This window comes from Sorex araneus, chromosome 3 (assembly GCF_027595985.1).
Source record: "Sorex araneus isolate mSorAra2 chromosome 3, mSorAra2.pri, whole genome shotgun sequence".
NCBI classification, from domain to species: Eukaryota; Metazoa; Chordata; class Mammalia; order Eulipotyphla; family Soricidae; genus Sorex; species Sorex araneus.
This window is the reverse complement of record NC_073304.1, coordinates 36,493,004-36,514,880: the sequence shown is the minus strand read 5'-3', so window position 1 is coordinate 36,514,880 and position 21,877 is coordinate 36,493,004. Positions and strand designations below refer to the sequence as shown.

At 42.7% G+C, this 21,877-nt stretch overlaps 1 protein-coding gene across 4 annotated transcripts in view; it reads right to left on the bottom strand.

Annotated features, from left to right (window-relative positions):
• WDR89 (WD repeat domain 89) overlaps positions 1–9,518 on the bottom strand; it is a 37,471-nt gene extending 27,953 nt beyond the window's left edge. For 2 of the 4 annotated variants that reach the window (XR_008629130.1, XM_055130210.1), the window contains exon 1: positions 9,414–9,518. The gene's annotated coding sequence lies outside the window, so the exon portion shown is untranslated. Of the gene's footprint in view, positions 1–1,229; positions 1,345–9,413 lie in introns of those variants that run through there. The other 2 variants (XM_055130211.1, XM_055130212.1) reach the window with 2 other exon arrangements.
• Positions 9,519–21,877: the final 12,359 nt, after the last annotated feature.

Here is a 21,877-nt window from a genome sequence, read left to right as displayed (position 1 = left end):
ATATAGCTTCTATGGTACACAGCTGTATCTGTATGTCTGTGTGTATACGTACATATATGCACATATGCAGCCCATGCTATTAAACATCTTATTTCATAAACAATTAAGGCAGTATTTTTTAAATACCTATAAACTGACAGCTAAAAAGACTTACTTGTACATACTTGTTAGATTCACTAATACTCCAAGTTTCAAAAGAAATTTTCAGAAATTGAAATGAAAATAGCGGGTATTACCCTTAATCACTTAGTTTATATTTACGTAAAGATACCACAAGACAGACTAGCTTTCTTAACCACTTTGTGCTCTATTGTGAGAAGATCTAAATCTAGTTGAGTTCCAAACTCATTTCCTCTCCTGAACACAGAGAAAGATTGTGATATCAAAGAAATAACCAACAAAAGGCCTAATTCTTGAACCAGTCTGCGAAAGCCGGAAATTAAGAGAAAAAAAAAAACAATCACTCAGTTTTCAAAGCTGATGTGAAATATACGAAGGACTGAAAATAATTTAATGTTGGCTGTTAACTTTACCAAATATATGAAAATGTTCAGCTTCGATTTGGCTTTCCAATTCTTTAAACTCCTAGGCCTCACACTGACTGCTACTGCCATCTAGCAACAGGTTCAAAAACTTGAGAAACAAGTTTAAATAAAACAAGATGTAGGTCCAAAGTTTCTAAACAGAGACACTTAATTTGGGAGCCAGGGAGATGACTCAAAGGGCTGGAGCACATGTTTCACATGCGGGGGGGCCCCAAGTTCAATGTGCTGGGTGTTTGCCCCACACATACTGCCCAACTTTTTAATTAGCCAATTTCTATAATCAACCAGGGCAACGAGATTGAAACAAATTTTGCCTAGTTGTTCCTTCCTCTCCTTTCTTCCTCTGGAGACATAATTTTAACCTCTAAGTGAACTTCAGGGTTTTATCCTCAACCCGGTCTTCAAAATTCCAAGCTCAGAATTTTAATATCTACTGAGACTTCGCTCTGAATGTGCTGCCAAAACCTAACTAAAAATTAGGTGTAATTAAAAATAACACCCCAAATATAATGTAAACACCTGTATTTTTCATCTGTTCTCATCTCAATCTTCTCAGACTTCTACTTTCAAAGCCTCAGAACCATTTTTGACTAAAGGAAGACAAAGCAGATGTAACTGCCTAATAAATCCTACTCTAAAAACAAAACAGAACAAAACAAACAAGCAAAAAAAAGATAAACCCACCCTTTTCCTCCATCTCCTAGCTACATGCCTGCCATTTTCCTCCTTCAGGTTTTGATTACACAACTACAGCAACTTCCCAAGGCAGACGACAGGAAACACCTGATCCACCAGCCAGCTGATTCCACACAGATGGCAGGAGCGGGATGAATTTCCAAAGGAGAAATATTATATAAGTTTAGTTTCTAGAAAGGAATTTCATGTTGTAAAAAAATACAGTCAGCAGGACACTAAATAGGAAAGAATAAGCACATACATGATTTCACAAGTTTCCTTTTTGTTTTAGGGGCCATATTTGCAGCACTCAGGTTTTACTCCTGGCTTTGTGCTCAGGGTCACTATGGCAGACTGAGAGGTCATCAGGGGTGCCACGGATTGAGTCTGGGTCAGCCATGTGCAAGACAAATGAACTATCTCTCCCGCCCCCAGTATGTTTAAGTATATTTGCTAAATCTATTTAAGTGTTATTTATTTCTAATTCTGTCTTTAGTGTTTTAATTTTTCTCCAGTGCAGAATATAAATTTCCAAACAACAGAGACCGTGCTTTCCTATTTCCAATATAAATCTGCCCCCACTCCAATCCTACCTGCTGAGAGGAAAGTAAAAACTCAATAGAGGAAGGCAAGGAGTCAAAGATAAGAAGCAACATATATCTAAAACAAAGACAGGAAAAGACACACGCACAAATCAAGTTGTAAAAGTAACCACTATCTTTTTTTGAGAAAGTAAGGCACCTTCCTAGAAATAAGCTGGACAGAAACAATGAAGACAAAACAGTCCATTACCACAACCTTGAGAAGTTCTATTCAACTCAATTTCCAAAAGTCAAAGGTTGCAGAAAGTGTCAGGAAGGCCTAAGAGAGGAAGGAAGCTAAGGACAGTGTTAGTTAAGTGAGGAAATTACCTTACTGTCACATCCCTACAAGCAGAAAGCATTTCATAAACACCTGTCCGTTTGGACGGAATTTAAAAGCAGTCCTATAAACCCAAAGACCCAAGTTAAACAATATATTCAAAACGCTACTCTTTCAAATGATCTCAACTTTCAGAAGAATGCAGTAACACTCTGTGCTCTCTACATATGTTAAAAAGATACAATCACCTTTTAATCATTCAAGACTTTCAAGACTAACTCAATGACACATAAATTGTGTCATTCTATTTTTATAATGGCTGGAGGAATTTGTGTTATTCCCAAACTCCAAAGAAAAAAATTTCAATTTTATAATCTCAGTGGAAAAAAGAGAAAAAACTGAGCAAAGAAAATAACTTCATGAGAGTAATTCAGTCTATATTAACAATGAGTCAATGGGGCTGGAATGATAGCACAGCGGGTAGAATGTTTGCCTTGCACGCAGCCAACCCAGGTTTGATTCCCAGCATCCCATATGGTCCCCTGAGCACTGCCAGGAGTAATTCCTGAGAGCAGAGCCAGGAGTAAACCCTGTGCATCGCCAGATGTGACCTAAAAAGCAAAAATAAATACACACATACATACAAACAAATAAATCAGTGGAGGGGAGTATACTCTGGTGGAGAATGTGGTGTGTATGATGTGGACACAATAGCCACTCAATAGCTCTATTGCAAACCACAACACCCAAAGAACAAAAGGGAATGGCCTAGAATGAAAGGGAATGGCCTGCCACAGAGGCGGGGGGTGGCGGGGCCAACGGTGCGCGCGTTGGGTGGGGTGGTTGGAGGGATACTGGGATCAGTGGTGGTGGAGAGAGGGCACTGGTGGAGGGATGGGTACTCAATCATTATGTGACTGGAACACAAGCACTGAAGTTTATAACTGTAACTGTACCCCATGGTGACTAATAAAAATTTTTTTAAAAAAAGAAGTCTGCACTGCACTACTAGTGAGTCGCTTTTTTCTTGTTCTTCATGTGCCCTTCAGTCTACACATATACAAACTAATCAGAATAATGTCTACAAAGAGAATACCGCTATTATTTACCTCAGTACACAGACCAAACATCACGAACATGGTTTTAATTACAATGCACCAAGCCCATCACACTTTGGAAGAAGAGGTCTCTTTGAATTTTCCTATGAAATCTTAGTTGGCAAAGTAAAACAAAATACAGAGACTAACGTTACCTAATGTTATAGGCCGGGGATGTAGACCGTGTTTATAAGGCCCTGGGTTTGATCTAGGCACAAAGTTAAGATTCAGGGAGTCAATTAAAAAGACTTGAACAAGAGGCATGATGCTTACTATTTTGGGGTGCAGTCAACTTACAAAGAGGAGAAAGCTCTGATAGAGCTTTGAAAAAAAAAATCCATGCAGTGTTGGGGATATGGCCACACACTTCACACGTATAAGGTCCAGGATTTGATCCCTGGGACACAAACACAACCACACAGAATTAAAGCTAAATTCAAACAGCTAAATTCAACAGAATTAAAGCTAAATTCAAACTTCTTCAAGGTCTATAGAAAATTAACAATCTTATATTTTGTTTGGACTGGAGCGATAGCACAGCGGGTAGGGGATTTGCCTTGCACGCAGCTGACCCAGGTTCGATTCCTCCATCCCTCTTGGTGAGCCCGGCAAGCTGCCAAGAGTATCCTGCCCACACGGCAGAGCCTGGCAAGCTACCCGTGGCGTATTCGATATGCCAGAAACAGTAACAAGTCTCACAATGGAGATATTACTGGTGCCCGCTCAAACAAATCAAGGAACAACGGGACAGTGCTACAGTGCTATATGGTGTTCATAAGAATATTTTACAAAGATTTATAACATTTGTGATTGCTTGGGATTCTCACAATTCCGCGTTGACATATACTATTATTACTCTACAAATAAGTCAAATAAAGCCCAGAAATGTGATCTATTTTGCATAATTTAGATAGACAGATCTCCTGATTCCAGATGTCCCTTTGATCACAGCGTACTGTCAACAAATTGGGCTTACTGTCCAAGCTGTTTCATAATGATGAATGAAAATTTAGAAAATGATGCAGAACACCTAAGAATGTTTTATGATCAGGGCCAGAGCCATAGGACAGCGAGTAGGTATCTCGCTTACACACGGTTAACCCAAGTTTGATCCCCAGCATCCCGTATGATCCCAAGCACCACTGGCCCAGAAGCATCACATTGCTGGGCCTGAGATTCTAACAGTACTCTGAGCACTGCTTGGGAACTCCTACCACCACCACAAAAGGGGTGGGAGGGTAAGTGGGAATCAAAGAGACGGCTCAAAGAGCTGAGCACACGCTTTCCATAAAGCAGGCCTGGACTCAATCCCCAGCAGCACATGGTCCCACCAGCAGCTCCAGAAGCTGCATTAAATCAGGAGGAGTCCCTAAGAACTGTCAAGGGAGTTCTCACCCCTATCCCCCAAGAAAAATGCTGAAACAACACTCCTTCTTTTTTGTTTTGGGGCCACAACACAGAGGTACAGGCTGACTCCTAGCTCTGTGCTCAGGGATCACTCGTGGTGGGCTCTAAGGACAATATAAGGCGCAGGGGACCAAACCCAGGTCAGTAACATGTGAGGAAAGCACATTCATTACCTGCTGTACTGTTTCCTCTGGCTCCAGGGATAACACTTCTAGACTCATTTGAATCATTAGAATTTATCCTAAACCAAACATAACTTACACAATCAATTCTACTTGATTGTGAAGCTAAGACTTTTGTTGGGGGCTGGGGATAGGGGCTCAGGGACCACTCCTGGCAGTGCTTGGGGGATCATTATGTGGTGCCAGAGATTGAACCCCGGTCTACTGTGGGCAAGGCAAGCACCCCACCTGCTGTATTACCACGCTGGCCCCTAAAAGCTAAGCAAATTTTAGAGACTGAAATATTCCCAGACATTAAAAACTTCAATGATAATTATTCTTTCTTCAGTTTTAGGCCATACCTAGCAGTTCTTAGGGCTTACTTCTGGTGTGCTCAGGGATCACTCCTGGGTCAGCCTCATGCAAGGCAAGCACATTAACCCTTGCACTCTCTCCAGATCTCAAGGACAGTCTGTGGGTTTATTATTATTATTATTTTGCTTTTGGGTCACACCCATTGGTCCTGGGATACGGGATACTGGGGCTGGAACCCCCACATACAAAGTATCTGCCCTACTTGCTGTACTATCACTCCAGCCCCCCAGATAGTTTTCTGTCTGGGGGGGGGTCACAGATGGCTGTGCTTAGGGTTTACTCCTGGCTCTGCATGCTCAGGGGTCACTGCTTTCAGGCTTGAGGGACTTTTTTGGTGTGCTGGGAATTGAACCCACGTCAGCTGCCTGCAGAGTAAATTTTCAGTTGAAAATATGCACCCAAACCGTGATAATTCCAAGGGCTCTTTTCATAGCAATCTGGAAGTCACTTAATATGGCCTTTTTCTCTCTTCGACAGCATATCCTACTATGCTTTCAAACACACTAAGGTCTGTTTTGTCTTTCTTTATCTCTTTTGTAGTAGGCTGAATAACATCTGAACATAAGTGCTAGTTCCTAAAATTTGTGAATGTTTGTTAATTTGACCTAAAGAATTTTGTAATTAAGAATCTTGATATTAGACTGGAAAGCTAATTAATACAGGAGGTAAGGCATGCAACCAACTTTGACCCTGGTTAGATCCCAGGCATTGCATATGGTACCCCAGCACCACCAGGGGTCACTCATGAGCACAGATCCAGTGAAATCCCTGAGCTCTGCTGGGTGTGAATCTGCCCCAAAACCTTAGCACCCCGGCAAGAGATGAACAAAGTTAAGACATGTGCCATACACGGCTGATCCTTATTCACTCCCTGCACCACATGGTTCCCCACAGCATGTCTTGGAAGACCCCGCCTCCCCACACATGCAAAGAAAAGAAAAATCTGAGAGGCTGCGAGCAATCATACAGGTGGTAGGGCATCTGCCTTGTGCACGACCAACCCAGGTTCGATTCCCAGAATCTCATATGGTCCCCCGAGAACCTCTAGGAGTAACTCCTGAGTGCAGAGCCAGGGGTAAACCCTGTGCATCACCGGGTGTGACCCAAAACAGGGGGAAAAAAAATTGATCACTGTCACTGTATCACTGTCACCCCGTTGCTCAATCGATTTGCTCATCAATTTGCTCAAGTGGGCACCAGTAACATCTCCATTGTGAGACTTGTTGTTACTGCTTTTGGCATATTGAATACGCCACAGGCAGCTTGCCAGGCTCTCCAAGAGGGACGGAGAAATCGAACCCAGGTCGGCCTCCTGCAAGGCAAACGTGCTATCCTCCAGCTTATTAGATATCATCTCTCCTTTTTACACTTTTGTTGCTTATTTGTTTGTAAATAAGCACAGCATTGACTTTAATGTCAGAGACCTACTGCTTCAAGGACTTAGATGCTGCCAGAGAGATACGACAGCAGGTAGGGCTTTGGGGTTCAATCCCCTGTACCACAAGTAGTCCCTCTGCTTCTCCAGGAGTGATCTCTGCACAGAGCTAAAAGAAAGCCCTGAGCATCACTGGTATGGTCTACAAGCAAAACAAAACAAACAAAGAGGAATTATGATTGACCTTTTGGGGCCAATAAAAAGAAAATTACATGATAGCTTATTGAGAAAAAAAAAAAAACCAAAAAAAACAGTGAAATGATCTGGGTGTCCCTGGGAATTGTTGAGATTAACTGAAGAGGTCCAGGAGGCTGAGTCACAGCAGCCACTAAAGGCCTCTATGTGATGGGTATTTTGAGTACTAATGAGTGCAGAGCCAGGGGTAACCCCTGTGCATCGCCGGATGTGACCCAAAATGAAAAAGAAAAAAAAATTGATATGAAGAGAATACTGTTGCATTATCTAAAAGAATCCTAAGCATCAACAAGACCTCAGAAAAAAGGAGAGGGAGATTTAATTACAGGAGGGCAGGAGGGAATACTAGAATGGGTGCAGAGACTGCAGTCAAGTTCTTTAAAGATGGAGGAAGGGGTCACAGGCTAAAGAATAATTGCATCTACTGGAAGCCAAAACAAATAAGAAATGTGTGCTGGAGCGATAGCACAGCAGGTAGGGTGTTTGCCTTGCATGCGGCCCAACTGGGTTCAAATCCCAGCATCCCATATGGTCCCCTGAGCACTGCCAGGGGTAATTCCTGAGTGCATGAGCCAGGAGTGACCCCTGTGCATCACTGGGTGTGACCCAAAAAGAAAAAAAAAAAGAAATGGAGCTTATCCCATTTCCCCACCAGAGCCACACTGTTTAGTGCTGCGAAACAGGTATCAGACTTCTGACTTCAAGAATTGTGGAATACACTTGCACTAAATTTGTGGTAATTCTTTACAGCAGCTGTAGGAAATGAACAAACTCAGTATCTTAGCACTAACTAAATTGGGTCCAGTTCAGAAACAAAGAAACTCATTTTCACTTAAGTTTGTTTTAAACTTTAAAAAAGTTTGTTTTCTATCAAAAAAGTGTACTTTTTAAAAATGCCCAAACATTTATTGTAAAACATCTTAATAAGTTAAAGGCAAAGAAAAATATCATTATATACAGTTCTCTTGGTAATCAGCAGAAGTTAAAAAAAAAACAAAACAAAACTAACCACGAGTTCAGTTTAAAATCTTAACAGTTTACAGGGCTAAGGGAGACGGCTCAATGGGCTGGAATGTGTTCTCTGCATGTAGGAGTCCTGGGTTCAATCTCTGGGACCACCAGGTGTGGCCCCCAAACAGAAGCATATCTAGGTAGATAACTAAAACACTACTGAATAACAATACCAGGGGAAGAGAAAAGAGCTCTGAAGAGCCATTACATGGACTGATCTGCTTTAGCTTTAAGCCGAGCACACTAACCTTGTAATAACACTTGTGCGCTAACAAGAATGCTGTCCCAAACCCTGGGTAAGCCAATAGGTCACTTTAGGTTTAAATCAAGACATTCTGCACTGAAAGTCACCAGTTAAAATCTGTGCATTAGGTAAGCATTTGAAAGACAAACACAGTAAGTTAACATAAGTAATTTCTATGTTATGACTTTGACCCTCACAGCTGTAGGAAGCAGAGGGCTCTGGTATTGATTCCAATCAGGCACTTGAAGAAGCTGGCTGCAGTTCCCCAGCAGAACTGAGTACTATTGGGAGGGACTCCAGCACTGCTGAGGGGCACCCCACTCCCCTCCTCTTATCCCCAGTCAAACAAAACACAAAACCTGAGGGAGATTAAGGGTGATTCGGCCAAAGACTAGTAAATAGCCCCTACTCGATGCTTTTCTACTAAATCATTTCACATCATCAACTAACTAGGTATGCAGAATTAACTCCTAAAATAACTTGGGGGGAGGAAAGGGGCACAAGTCTAAGAGGTAACCGTCTTCAATCAAGTACGGTCATTTTTTAAACACATTTGTCGGAGAAACTGGAGGAAACGCGTGAATGAGTAATTTTAACACGTTGCGTTTTTGGCTTTTTGAGTCACAGGCGGCTATGCACTCAGGTATAACTCCGGGCGGTGCTCAGGGACTATATGGGATGCTGGGAACCGAACCTGGGTCGGCAGCGTGCAAGGAAAACGCCCTCCCCGCGTGCTATCGCTCCAGCGCCTCATCACGTTTCTTAACCTTAACAGAAAGGTAAATGCCCTTCTCTTTATTGAGTGCTGCATGAACTCAGAATACAAGGCAAGTGCTTAATACAGAGACTGCCCCACGTGTGATGCTAACGATCCACTTGCTGCAACCCTAGCGGATGGCAAATAAGGCGGGAGGGAAGAAGGGGAGGAGACAAATGATTCTTTTCCCCCCCGAAATGTGGCTGAGAGAGTTTCTCTCTCTCTTTTTTTTTTTTTTTTTTGCGCTTCGGACCAAACCCGGCGGTGCTCGGCGGGGTAGGGCTTAATCCCTGGCTCTGCACTACTCAGGTATCACTCCGGAAGGGCTCGGGAGACCATCCAAGGTTCCGAGGATCGAACCCGGTAACACCACGTGCAAGGCAAGCGCCCTTCCCGCTGTGCTAGCGCTCCGGCTCTGCGCTTCGCTTTACAATTAATGCCCAGAGGGTGCTGGGGAACCACGAACACGCACCGGACCCCCACCCCTCCACCCCCACCACGTGGTTCTGTTCCCGGATCCTTCCTATTTCCCTTAGCGATCGTCCCGCTAGAGGTTCAGCGACTCCCCTCTGGATTCAAGCAACAAAGTGTCCAACCCTGGAGAGTGACGCCCAAACCCCGTCCGTGCCCACAGCTCTCCCAAAATGTACCTCTACTTAACGCGGGAAGAAAGCGAGCGAGCGCCGGGCCGGAAGAAAGCCGGAAGTCCACCCTTCGCCTCTCTGATTGGGCAAAGGCGCGGAGAAACACGCAAACGATTGGTCGGCAGCCGAAGGAAGTGAAAAGGCGTGGCGAGGAAATGCCCGTCCCCCCCGCAGGCCATCTGCGCCTGCGCACATCGAGCCCTATGGTTAGCAGCAGTCCTGGCGTCACGTTACGTTCCAATGATCGCATTGGTTGAGATGGAAGGTTTCAGCCTCCCGGGTTCTCCCACTATAGGTCAGAAGTAGAGCAGGTTCCGCCCTCTCCTGGGCTCTTCCTCCAATAGTAGGCAGCGTAGCTTCATTTCAGTCCCTTCTTCCACGCTTGTTCTTCACTGAGCCATCAAGGGGGAAGTTACTAATGCTGAGAAGCTGCTGCTGTCAGTGCGACGTAGTTAGGGTCCTGTACTGACATTCGGTAGGACTTCAGTAAAAGAACCCAAGGAATCCATCTTTTGCGCACTCTGCCACGGACTAAATAAATTAGCAATTTGAAGGTAGCTCCGCCTGACTCTGGTTGCTCTGGAATTTGTAACTGAAGTGGCTCTAGTCGTCTTATAACTTAAATGCTGTTGCTACCGAGTTCTTACTATTAACACCCAGCTGAACTTGACTGCGACTTTGATTTGTTCCTTTGTGCTATTTTACCCTTTCATTCGTCAGCTCCTTAAAAGCCAGAGATCAAAGAAAACTGGGTAGATTATGTGAAAAGCAAATATTAGTGTTAGAGAATTGTAACTGTTGTTTGTGGAGTTCTAGATATTTGGATAAGTGGATAGTAAAAAAAAAAAAAATCTAGCGCGTAAAAATGTTGTTATGATGAAACGGTGTTTAGTTTTCATCTTGGTATTTATCTTCCTGGAAAAGATCCCGAATTTATCGTTTGTATATTAACTGATGGCATAGGTGGCAACTGCTACATAAATTGATATGACAGAGCAAAACTGACTGCTGTCTTCGCGGAACAGCTGTAGTCAAGTGTGACCAAGATTTTGTTTTGAAGCCCATTTCAGCCTTTATGACATGTTATGTTGGTATAAAGCAGGCGCTTAATTGGATTGTGAGCTTCTTTTTCTAAAGTGAGCCCATTTAGTAATATTTTCCTGGTTTTCTTTCTAGTAAAAGAAAAAGAAAACCAATAAACAGCAAATAACATTTCACAAATGCAGGGTTTCCCCCCCTATTTTAACGTGTAATAAAAATTTGTTACTGGGGATAAGGCACTTGTCTTGCATGCCTTGGACCCTAGTTTCAGTCACAGCACAGCTGAGTGTGACAAAAAACAAACAAATTTAGTTTGTATAGGAAAAAACATAGTTTGTGATGTAGAATAGCTCTACACTTCTAGATTACAGGATAAAGCCAAGCAAAAACTATGGCTGATTATTTTTAAGATTTTTTGTTTGGTTGGTTGGTTTGGGCCACACTGGGAGTGCTCAAGGGTTACTACTGGCTCTGTGCTCAGGGATTACTCCTGGCAGTGCTCAGGGAACCATATGGGACGCCGCGATGGAAGCCTGGTCATCTACACGCAAGGCAAGCGCCCTACTTGCTGTACTATCTTTCTGGCCCCTATTTTTATGACTTTTGTGTCTTGATTTAAAGTTTTAAGTTGTTATTTACAAAAGATCCATGGAAGATGTAGCTTCTTTTTATCAATTAATGAAGAGCCCAAGTTGGGTGTAGTTACCACTATAGTTCTCCTTTTGACCTTTTATATAATGTATTAAGTCAAATTGGATATGAAGATCACCTTGAGGTAGTTTTACACAAAACTACCCATTTTTATTATTTTCATTATCAAACTCCTTCCTTCCCTCCCTCCTTCCCTCCTTCCCTCCTCCCTCCCTCCCTCCCTCCCTCCCTCCCTCCTTCCTTCCTTCCTTCCTTCCTTCCTTCCTTCCTTCCTTCCTTCCTTCCTTCCTTCCTTCCTTCCTTCCTTCTTTCCCCTTCAGACAAAGCATGGTCCCTAGCACTGAGCTATATCTCAGGCCCATTAATAGTATTTCCCTTTGCCCTCATATTTTAAATCAATGGCCCATTCGAGATATAAATGAAATTTCACATTACTAAGAGCGAAAACCATTAAAAAGGACAGGTATTATAACCGTTGTCATTAGCAAATGTGCAACAGAGTGATAAGTCAATCAAACACATTTAAGCATATTTGGCTGATTTGTACTAACAATTCAAATGCTCACTGAACAGTCTCTTTTTAATTGATGTTTGGCCACCCCTGACGGTGCTCAAAGGACTGTGTGGTGCCAGGGATTGAACCTGGGCCTCTGCATGCAAAGCCCAGTGAGCTGTCTCTCCAGTCCCAAACATCCTTTTGGAAGCTCCCAAGATGTTCTGCCTGGGGGGAGTGGAGGGAAAGTGCCTGGGAAGTGCTTGCCAGCAGTCTCAGGAGGCTCTGCAATGCCAGAGAGCAGCCTGGGCCTCCCATGCAAAACATGCCGAGGGCCCTTTGTGCTCTTTCTCAGGCCCCAAGCATTCTATTTTAGGTTTTAGGGCCATACCTCCAAAGTGTTCCATTTTAAAGAGAAAAAAAAATTTTTTTTGGCAATGCCAAGAATCAAGCCACATGCAACACATGTGTTCTACTACAGCTGCATCCTAAGCCCCCAATCTTAGTTATTTCGTGTGTTGTGAATTTGAAAATAGAAATCAAAACTGATAACTTTACTGTCTTTTCAAGAGTGAACCTTGGGATCATTTGTGTACCCCATATTGGGAAATAGTTTAAGGCATGATCTCAAAATGAAATGATTACAGGATGACTCTTGAGATGCAAGTGGAGAATTTCACAACCCTTATATATATTTGCTTTTTGATAACAGCATTTTTATTTTAATTTTTTTGTATTTTAAAATAAGTTCCCTACAAGCCTGGAGAGAGCTTAGCTGAGCGAGCACATTCTTAGCACATTCGAGTGGAGACCCAGGTTCAATCCCCAGTATCACATGGCCCCTGAGCTCTGCCAGGTGGGATCCCACAACTAAGGAACAAAGGGAGGGAGGAAGGAAAAAATCTATATGATTTAACAGAATAAAGTTTTCAAAATCTAGCACAAATAAATGGCAAAAAAGAAAAAAGAATGATGTGATTTTTAAAATAGAGAAGTGTTTTAAATATATATGTGTGTGTGTGTGTTAAACATGCTAAGACAAACTTTATTCAAGGGCAGCTACTTTGACCTTTTTTCAATTGGGGGGCCTCTCAATTGTGGGGGATGGGGTGGGATGGGGCATGGAAGTATAGAGGATAGAACTCCAACTTCCTGTATGGAGAGCATGTATTTGAGTCCTTTGAGTCAGCTTCACTGGCCAGAGGGTGGGACTTTGTAATGGGGAAGCAAAAATGGGCTCAACTGAGCAACAGGAAAAACGAGAGTTTATAGCCAAGGAACAGAGGGTAGGCATTAGAGTATGAAAAATTACTATCAGGAAACATCAAGATTGTAAAGGTACTTAGTGCTTGGTGGATCATGCAATGGTGAAGATTGAACCTGTCTGTTGTAAAGCATGCACTCAGCCTGTTAAACTATCTCTCTGGTCCCTAAAAGGATGTATTTCTATGATTCCAGGGATTGAATCCAGGCATTCCAAATGCAAAGTAGGTGCTTTGCTGCTGAGCTATATTTACAGTCTCAACAGGAATCTTCTTACTGAGATTACATTGCTTGGTGTCTAGTGAAGGTCAAGGATCTCCATCATATATCTAGGGAGAGTTAGCAAGACTCTTTCTAGAACTAGATATTATATTGAAGGAAATCCACTCAAAAAAAGAGAGTCTATGGGCAAGACTGCTGAAAGGCTGAATGCATGTCTTGTATACAGAAAGACCAGGTTTGAACCCTGACATTGCATATAATCCCCCAACCTCCACCAGAAATGACCCACGAGCACCAAGCCAACAATAGCTTCTGAGCACTGCTGGGTGTGGTTCAAAAAAACAAGAAGAGGGTTTATATCTGTATATAGCTCCCCACACCACACACACACACACACACACACACACATTCACTCCTACTCATACACAAAAATATTTGATATTAAAATATTAGTTCCAGATTTTATATAATACTTTGGAAATATTTGTATTTCCAAATTTTATATATTACTCAGAAATCACTTGGGAGTCAGCCAGCAGTCTTTTGCAAGAAATTGACTTCCATAGTAACGAAGACTAGCTATGGGCAGGCAAGTCTGAAACCAGTGACGAAACTTGTCAGGAGAAAAGGGATAGAACTCCCAAGGCAAGAGTTAAAGTCACAGTTCATAGGCAGAATTTCTTCTGGGACCCTCAGATTATGTAGCTCTTAGGACCTTTCAACTGACTGAGTCAAGTTCATACCATAACAGATAATGTAGGAAATCATTTTTTAATTAAAGCCCACTGATTGTGAAGAGTAATCATAACTGATTAAAATGTCTATAAGAGCCTGAGCAGTAGTACAACAGGTAGGGCACTTACCTTGCATGTGGTTGACCTGGGTTCAATCCCCCAGCACTACCAGAGCATTCAATGGAGAGAAATTTAGGCTTGGAAGTCATCCCAAAGAACCATGTTTGACATTGTGTCTCATATTTGTGGGAGTGATTAATATAACATATAGCCCATGTTTTTGAATGCAACATGTTTCTTTTTATTATTTTTTTTAACTCATAATTTTTGTTTTTTGGTCTTTCAGGTCACACTCAGCATGCTCAGAGGTTGCTCTTGGCATTGCACTCAGGGATCACTTCTGGCTGAGCTCAGGGGACCATATGGGATGCTGGCAATCGAACCTGGGTCAACTGTGTGCAAGGCAAGTGCCCTCTCTACTGTACTATCACTCCAGTCCCACCTCATGTAATTTTTAAAATTTATCTTTGGTTTTGGGGACCACACATGGTGTACTCATGTTGTGTTTTCTGGTTCTGGATCCAACCCTTTTAGCCATCTTCTTGGTCTTTCCATCATTCTTTGGCAAAATTACTTTAGGCATGCTCTTCAAGCCCGTGTTCTCCCTTGAACATGTATTTTGTTTGCTTGTTTCTATGTTTTCTTGCTGCCTATGTTCTCTCTTGAACACATTTTCCCTCTTTTTATTTATGTTCAATCAAAAAAACTACCTTGAGTGCAATGGTGGTGGGATTTGTGTTAGAGTATTGAATGTCTATAACTAAACTATTGACTCAATAAAGTTATTTAAAAAATAAATAGTGAAAAACTACCTTGCTTCACACACATATCATACACACACACAGACACACACAACCATTTATTTAAAAAAAAGACACAACTCATCTGTCTTGACCTGAGTATTAGATCCCCAGACTTTAATTGTATACATTAATTATAATATATAATTATAGAGCGATAGCACAGCGGTAGGGCGTTCGCCTTTCACGCGGCCAATCTGTGTTCGATTTCTCCGCCCCTCTCGGAGAGCCCGGCAAGCTACCGACAGTATCACGCCCACACGGCAGAGCCTGGCAAGCTATCCGTGGCATATCCGATATGCCAAAAACAGTAACAACAAGTCTCATAATGAAAGACATTACTGGTGCCCGCTTGAACAAATCGATGAGAACGGGATGACAGTGACAGTGACAGTGATTACACATTTATATTAATATAATTAACACCTATGGTTATGGGCATAGTTATAGGGGGCATAACCATGCTACTGGACTCCGCACCAGGGGTGCCCCAGAGGGGGCAGGTGAGAGCTCTCCCCACCCCAAGGGACCCAGCCCCGGCAGTTGTCCTCCACTACCCAACCATCCCCCATGATCCAGGCCATTTTCCACATGCTCTGGCCAAGCCTCACACGTGAATGAACATATTCCTGGACCGACACATAATCATAAAGGGAAATATATATATATGCCTCTTGGAGAGCCCGGCAAGCTACCAAGAGTATCCCACCCGCACAGAAGAGCCTGGCAAGCTCCCTGTGGCGTATTCAATATGCCAAATACAGTAGCAATAACAGATCTCATTCCCCTGACCTGAAAAGAGCCTACAATTGTTGTGGGAAAACAAGTAAAGAGAGGCTGCTAAAATCTCTGGGTGGAGACTAATGGATACGTTACTGGAGACGCTCAAGTAAATTGATGAACAACGGGATGGCAGTGATACAGTGATAATTAACACCTATCATTAATTATTGTAGTATTGTTAATTAAATATTAGTAATTAATATTATATAATTAAATATTAATATGAATCCCCCTCTCTGAAAAGGTAACATTAAAGAAAGGTCCTATTCCAGCCTGTCTCAAACTACACCCCTCTTTTGACTGCTAAAAGATCTTAAGGTCTTGGCTTATCAGTCTAAATTTGAAATGTCTGGCTCTAGTCCTAAGTACTACATATATTCTTTGCCTAGCTCTTGAATCCCAGAGCCTCTTGAAGGTGTCCCAATACCTCCCTACAGTCTTCTTAAGGCCCACACCTAGGCATGTTCCTTCTGCTGCATAGATTACTTCCTGACAGGTTATGTCAACAAGACCGCCCTTGAAACCAAAGGGTGGGGTGGGAGTGAGAACATTCTGTGACAGGTACCAGCTGGTTTATGCCAATGCCCATACCAAACTTTTTTGGTGGTTTTTTTTTTTTTTGGAGGGAGGGAGGGGAGGGTGCTTGGAGTTACTCCAGCAGTGCTTGGAGTTACTCTGAGCCTTGGAGGGTCAATCCCAGAAATTTCCAAGGAACCATTTGGTGCCAGGGGTCAAACCCTGGTCTCCCACATGCAAACCATGCATTCAGCCCACTGAACCCTCTCTCACTTCCAATTCTTTTTTATTGAGATGGTGCTGTTACCTGAAATTCCCATAAATTTCAAGATTGAATTTGCTGTTACCCTGAGTTTAGATTAAAATATAAGCAGAATTATAGGCAGTACTAATACTGAAACTGATTATTATCTTATTTTAAAATTCCAGCTAGGATGGAGAGAGAGCACAAGGTAAGGCACTTACCTTGAGTGTGAAAAACCCTGGTTTGATCCCTGGCACCAAAAGATCCTTCTCTGGAGTAATCCCCAAGTACAGAGGTGGGAGTAGCTCTAGGACACCACTAGATGTGGCCCTTAAGTAATAATAGATATTAAATAATATCACCTGCTGTTCACTGAAGTGAGCCTGAAAACACAGTTAGATTATGGGATCCTTCCAAAGTGGACTCTCTTTCCGGGGAAATTAATGGGACATGGGTCTCAGTACACCTGTAGCTATGCTGGGACAGTGCCCAAAGCAGCCCCCAATAAAAAGGCCTATTCCCCGAGAAACAAGGGGCAGATCTGAAGAATCCACACCTTCGCCCAACCTTCAGGGAGGAGAGGTCTCCAAAGGGGAACTAAATCCAGTAGTGCTGCAGGTGTGCTTCAAGAGCAAAACTCACAAAGGCCAAACACATAATGAGAAAAACAAGGAGAAACGTGGCCCAAGCACTGCTCCCAGGACTCAGGGGCCACTTTGGGTGATTCTCCATTGAATGAGGGTAAGACTACTTCTCACAGGCGAAATAGGGATCTATCTCTCAGACACCACAGAGATGTCGACCCTACACCTCCAGTGTATACAGATCTCCCAACTCAGCTTTTTCTCTCTGAAAATCCTGGTGAATACGTCACTGACCTCAGAATCGTCCACTTTGGCTGCTGAAAAGGTCCTAACATTGACTGCCACATCCCCCAATCAATTTTGGAATCCAAGTTCTTGCCACAAACTTAGTTTTGAGGCATTTTTTTAAATTTCTTTGTTTGTGGACCATACCTGGCGATGCTCAAGGCTTACTCCTGCAATGCTCAGGGGTTACTTCTGGCTCTGCAATCAGGAATCTCTACTGGCAAAAACAGGGACTCAATATGGGATGCTGCAGATTGAATCCAGGTTTACTCTGTGTAAGGCAAGCACCTTGCCTACTATACTACTGGTTTGGCCTCTCTTTTCAATCTTTTTTAACTTCCAGCAGTATTCAGGGCTTACTCCTGACTCTGCACTTATATATCGCTCCTAGCAGACTTAGGGGACCATAGTGGTGCTGGGATGAACCTAGGTGGGCTGTATGCAAGGCAAGCAGCCTACCCACTGTACTATTGCTGTGGCCCCAATTGTTTGACTCTTTTGTGACCACAAAATACTTGTCAGTGAGAGAGGCTGTGTACAGAACATCACTGCCACTGTCATCCCGTTGTTCATCGAGTTGCTCGAGCAGGCACCAGTACCATCTCCATTGTGAGACTTGTTGTTACTGTTTTTGGCATATCGAATACGCCACAGGTAGCTTGCCAGGCTCTGCCGTGCATGCGAGATACTCTTGGTTGCTTGCCAGGCTTTCAGAAAGCGGTGGAGGAATTGAACTCTGGTGGGCCTCGTGCAAGGCAGACGCCCTACTGCTGTGCTCCAGCCTGTACAGAACATCACACAATATAACGACTTGTAATAGTTCCTATGCAAAAAGACACTTTTCAGCAACAAGGAACATTATCATAGTATAGGCTATAAATAATAATACTGCTCATCAGGAACACTTGAAATCTACATACAGCTGTAACCAATATTACTACAATACAGTTTTATTTTAATTTTGGGAGACCACACCCAGGGGCTGTTTCTGGCTCTGTGCTCAGGAGTGACCCCTGGCGGTGCTTGGGTAACTACTAGCAGTGCAAAGGGATACCTTACTTTCTATACTGTCTCTCTGGCCCCTGCAATACCATTTTTTTGGGAAACAAACAAAAAAAGGGGAAAAAATTGGGGTGCACTTAGGAGGAAAGAACACTTTGGTGGAGGACGTGATGTTGGAATATTGTCTGCACGAACCCCTATCATTAACAGTAATATAAATCACAGTGCCTCCAAAAGAGTGCATCTTGCAACACACACCAAAAAAGAGTTCTTAGCACACGCACAAGAGAAGTTGTGGTTATTGGTCTTGTTTTGTGTCTGGGGGAATACTCGACAGTACTTAGAGGTTACTCCTGGCAGTAGGCAGGGAACCATGTGGTGCCAACGATTGAACCTCATCTCCTGCATGGGATGCACGTGCTCCAGCCCTTAAACTATCACTGGCCTCCCATAATAGTGACTAATGGATGGAGGGTTAGCTAATCTTATGGTAATCATTTTGAGATATATAAACATTTCAATTCAGTATTATGCACCTTAACCTTACAGTGTTATATGTCAATTTTATCTCAATAAAACTGAAGAAAACACTTCAAAGATTAAAAAAAAAAAACCTACTTCCACAGTGGCTCAAAAGTGGTGAATTAATTGATTTAAACTTAGAAGAATCTGGGCTGGCAGGCACTGCAAGCCGGAGAATGCTCCGGACCCCAGACTGGGCCAACAACACTGGGGTGCCAGATGGAGAAGGTACAGCGCCCCCGCCTTCTCCAGATGGAGTCCCGGCGGCACTGAGCTTCTACTAACATGTGGGACTGGGACTATCTCTCCAAACCGCTTGGCCGCTTATGCGGCCGCACAACCTTTCCTAATATACAAAAAAAATGCTCAGGAATGGCTCTGCCACCCCTGAGCAGCCATTATCCCAGAGGCACAGAAACCAATCTCGGAACGCAGTGGCTGCTGGCAGAAATATCTCTGGACTTAATACCAGAATCCCAAAACTGGGCGGCTGCTTTTGCAACCATGCAACATCATATGCTCTTTGTTATCGACAATAGAAAACATATGATCTAATGATGCCATTTCCACAGGTCTGACTGTTGGGGGGAAAACTCAAAATAATGATAGTGAGTTTTCTGTCAAAAATTGAAGGTAATCAGAGTAAGGAGAGCGTAAAGTGAAAATCATCTGCCACGCAGGCAGAGGGGGAATGGGAGGGGGGCACGCCGGGGTTCTTGGTGGTGGAACATGTGCACTGGTGAAGGGATGGGTGTTTGATCATAGTATGACTGAGACTTGATCCTGAAAGCCCTGTAACTGTTCTCACAGTGACTCAATTAAATAAATAAACGAACAAATAAATAAATCACCAAATAAATAAATAAATAAACAAACTTATATGGTCTATTTTTTCACTTTAAAATTAGAAAGATTATGCTCAAATAACAAAATAATTACACCAAAATTGGAGTTGAAAGGAGAAGCAAGCCAGAGTTGGACAAACTAGTCTCTTAAGTTTGTATTTAAGAATTAGAACTAGGGTTTTCTAAAATTTTTATTGTTTTATTTTCTTTCCTGCTTTCTTTTTTAAAATTTTTTTTAAAGAATCATCATGAGATACAGTTACAGACTTACAAACTTTTGTGATTCTGTCACTGTCACTGTCACCTTGTTGCTCATCAATTTGCTCAAGCGGGCACCAGTAACATCTCCATTGTGAGACTTGTCGTTACTATTTTTGGCATATCAAATACTTCATGGGTAGCTTGCCAGGCTCTGCCGTGCAGGCAAGATACTCTCGGTAGCTTGCTAGGCTCTCCGAGAGGGATGGAGGCATTGAATCCAAGTTGGCTGCATGCAAGGTAAATGCCCTACCCGCTGTGCTATTGCTCCAGCCCTGCTGTACGCTTCAATAATTCAATGATCGAGTACTCATCTCTCCGCCAGTGCCCATTCTCCACCACCAATGTTCCAGTATCCCTCCCGCCACCCTACCCCCCTCTGTAGCAAGCTCATTTCCTTTTACTCTCTCTGTCTCTCTCTCTGTCTCTCTGTCTCTGTCTCTCTCTGTCTCTCCTTTTGGGTGTTATGGTTTGCAATATGGGTACTAGGTATTTTATACAAAGAAGTAAGGTTAGATCTGAAAGGAGCAGCTTCAGATCTCAATTAGTTGCTGTGGAAATAAACTAGTTTATTTGGAAGCTGATAAGTGAAGCCACATCTTGCTGTGCTCAGAGCTTACTCCTGGCTCTGTGCTCAGGATCACTCCTAGTGGGGCTTGGGGGATCGAGGGACCATAAGTGGTGCAGGGACCAAACCTGTTTTGGCCATGTGAAAGGAAAGTGCCTTATCCACTGTACTACCTCTCCAGCCCCTCATTTCCTTCTTAGGTCAGACTTAAAGGTGCTTCATTCTGTCAATGCATGTGTGGTTGCTTCAAGGCATTACTCTAAGACTGGCGGGAAATGGACAGATCTATTATTGCTAAGGTGACTATCACTACATATTTATTCCTTTTTTTTACTTCTTTCTCCTTGCACCCATCTTCTTTCTAAGTTACTTACTTTAAAAATTATTCTGGGAATGGGGAGATGACTCAACAGACTGGCACACAGTCTTTGCATGTGGGAACTTCCAGGTTCAATCCCCAACTACATGGTTCCTGGAGCATTGCTGGAAGTGACCTACAAGCACCTAGCTGGGCATAGCCCTTTAATATAATACTCCTGATTATACCTCAAAAATGAACCAAAAAAGCTGATTTAAGACCACCAGATGTGCACCTCTCCTCCCATCCAAATTTTCAGCATGTAAAATTCCATCATGTGAAAAAAATAGAAAATTGTATTATGAATCCTGATGTATATGACCCTGTTCCCCAGTTTAAACTGTTGGTTAACCTTATTATGCCTTATGTCTATAGTCAAACCCAGATTTCTAATATACTGCCTATCAGATGATTTATTAGAAATCTCAGACTCCTACATTGATATCATTTCATTTGTAAACATACTCTATCTCTAAGTGATAAGGATCCCACCCCAATAAACACAATAGGCAGATAATTTACTGGGGACTATTATTCAAAAGTAGGCATGTGATTTTAAGCAAGTTGTTTAATCTCTCTAAATCAGGTGACAATATTTCCCTTTCATTTGATTTGATCAACAATGCAAATAGAACACTCAGCACAGTTCTTGCCACACTATAGGCATTCAGGAGTTATCAGGACCTTGGTACACTAAAAATCCTAGCTCTGAGAGATTATAGGAAAAAGGACAAAAAAAGGACATTCACTGAGCCCTTTAGTTGTTGAAAATGACTCTCGAAAAACAGGTAAATTATCAAGGAAAAAATGATCAAGATCATCAAAGAAGACAAAGTGAATCAATTTCACATAAAGTAGAATAGAACAGTATTAAAAAGAGAGTTAATGTAGTTGGAAATTTTCATAAAATGCAGACTAACCTTAATAGCCTTGGGATTTTTCTTTCATTTTTAAACTGTGACCTCAGGAGCCAGAACCATAGGTAGGGCGTTTGCCTTGCTTGCAGCCAACCTAGGTTCCAATTCCAGCATCCAAAAGTCCCCTGAGCACCACCAGGAGTAATTCCTGAGTGAAGAGCCAGGAGCAACCCCTGAGCATCGCCAGGTGTGACCCAAAAAGCAAAAAAAAAATAAAAAATCAACCTCAAACGGGTGCATTTGTGATGATGTATTTGTGATGATGTTTGTATTTTGCTCCCCCAGTTCAACAATGCCAAGAGTCACAACCAAACACTGAGCTGG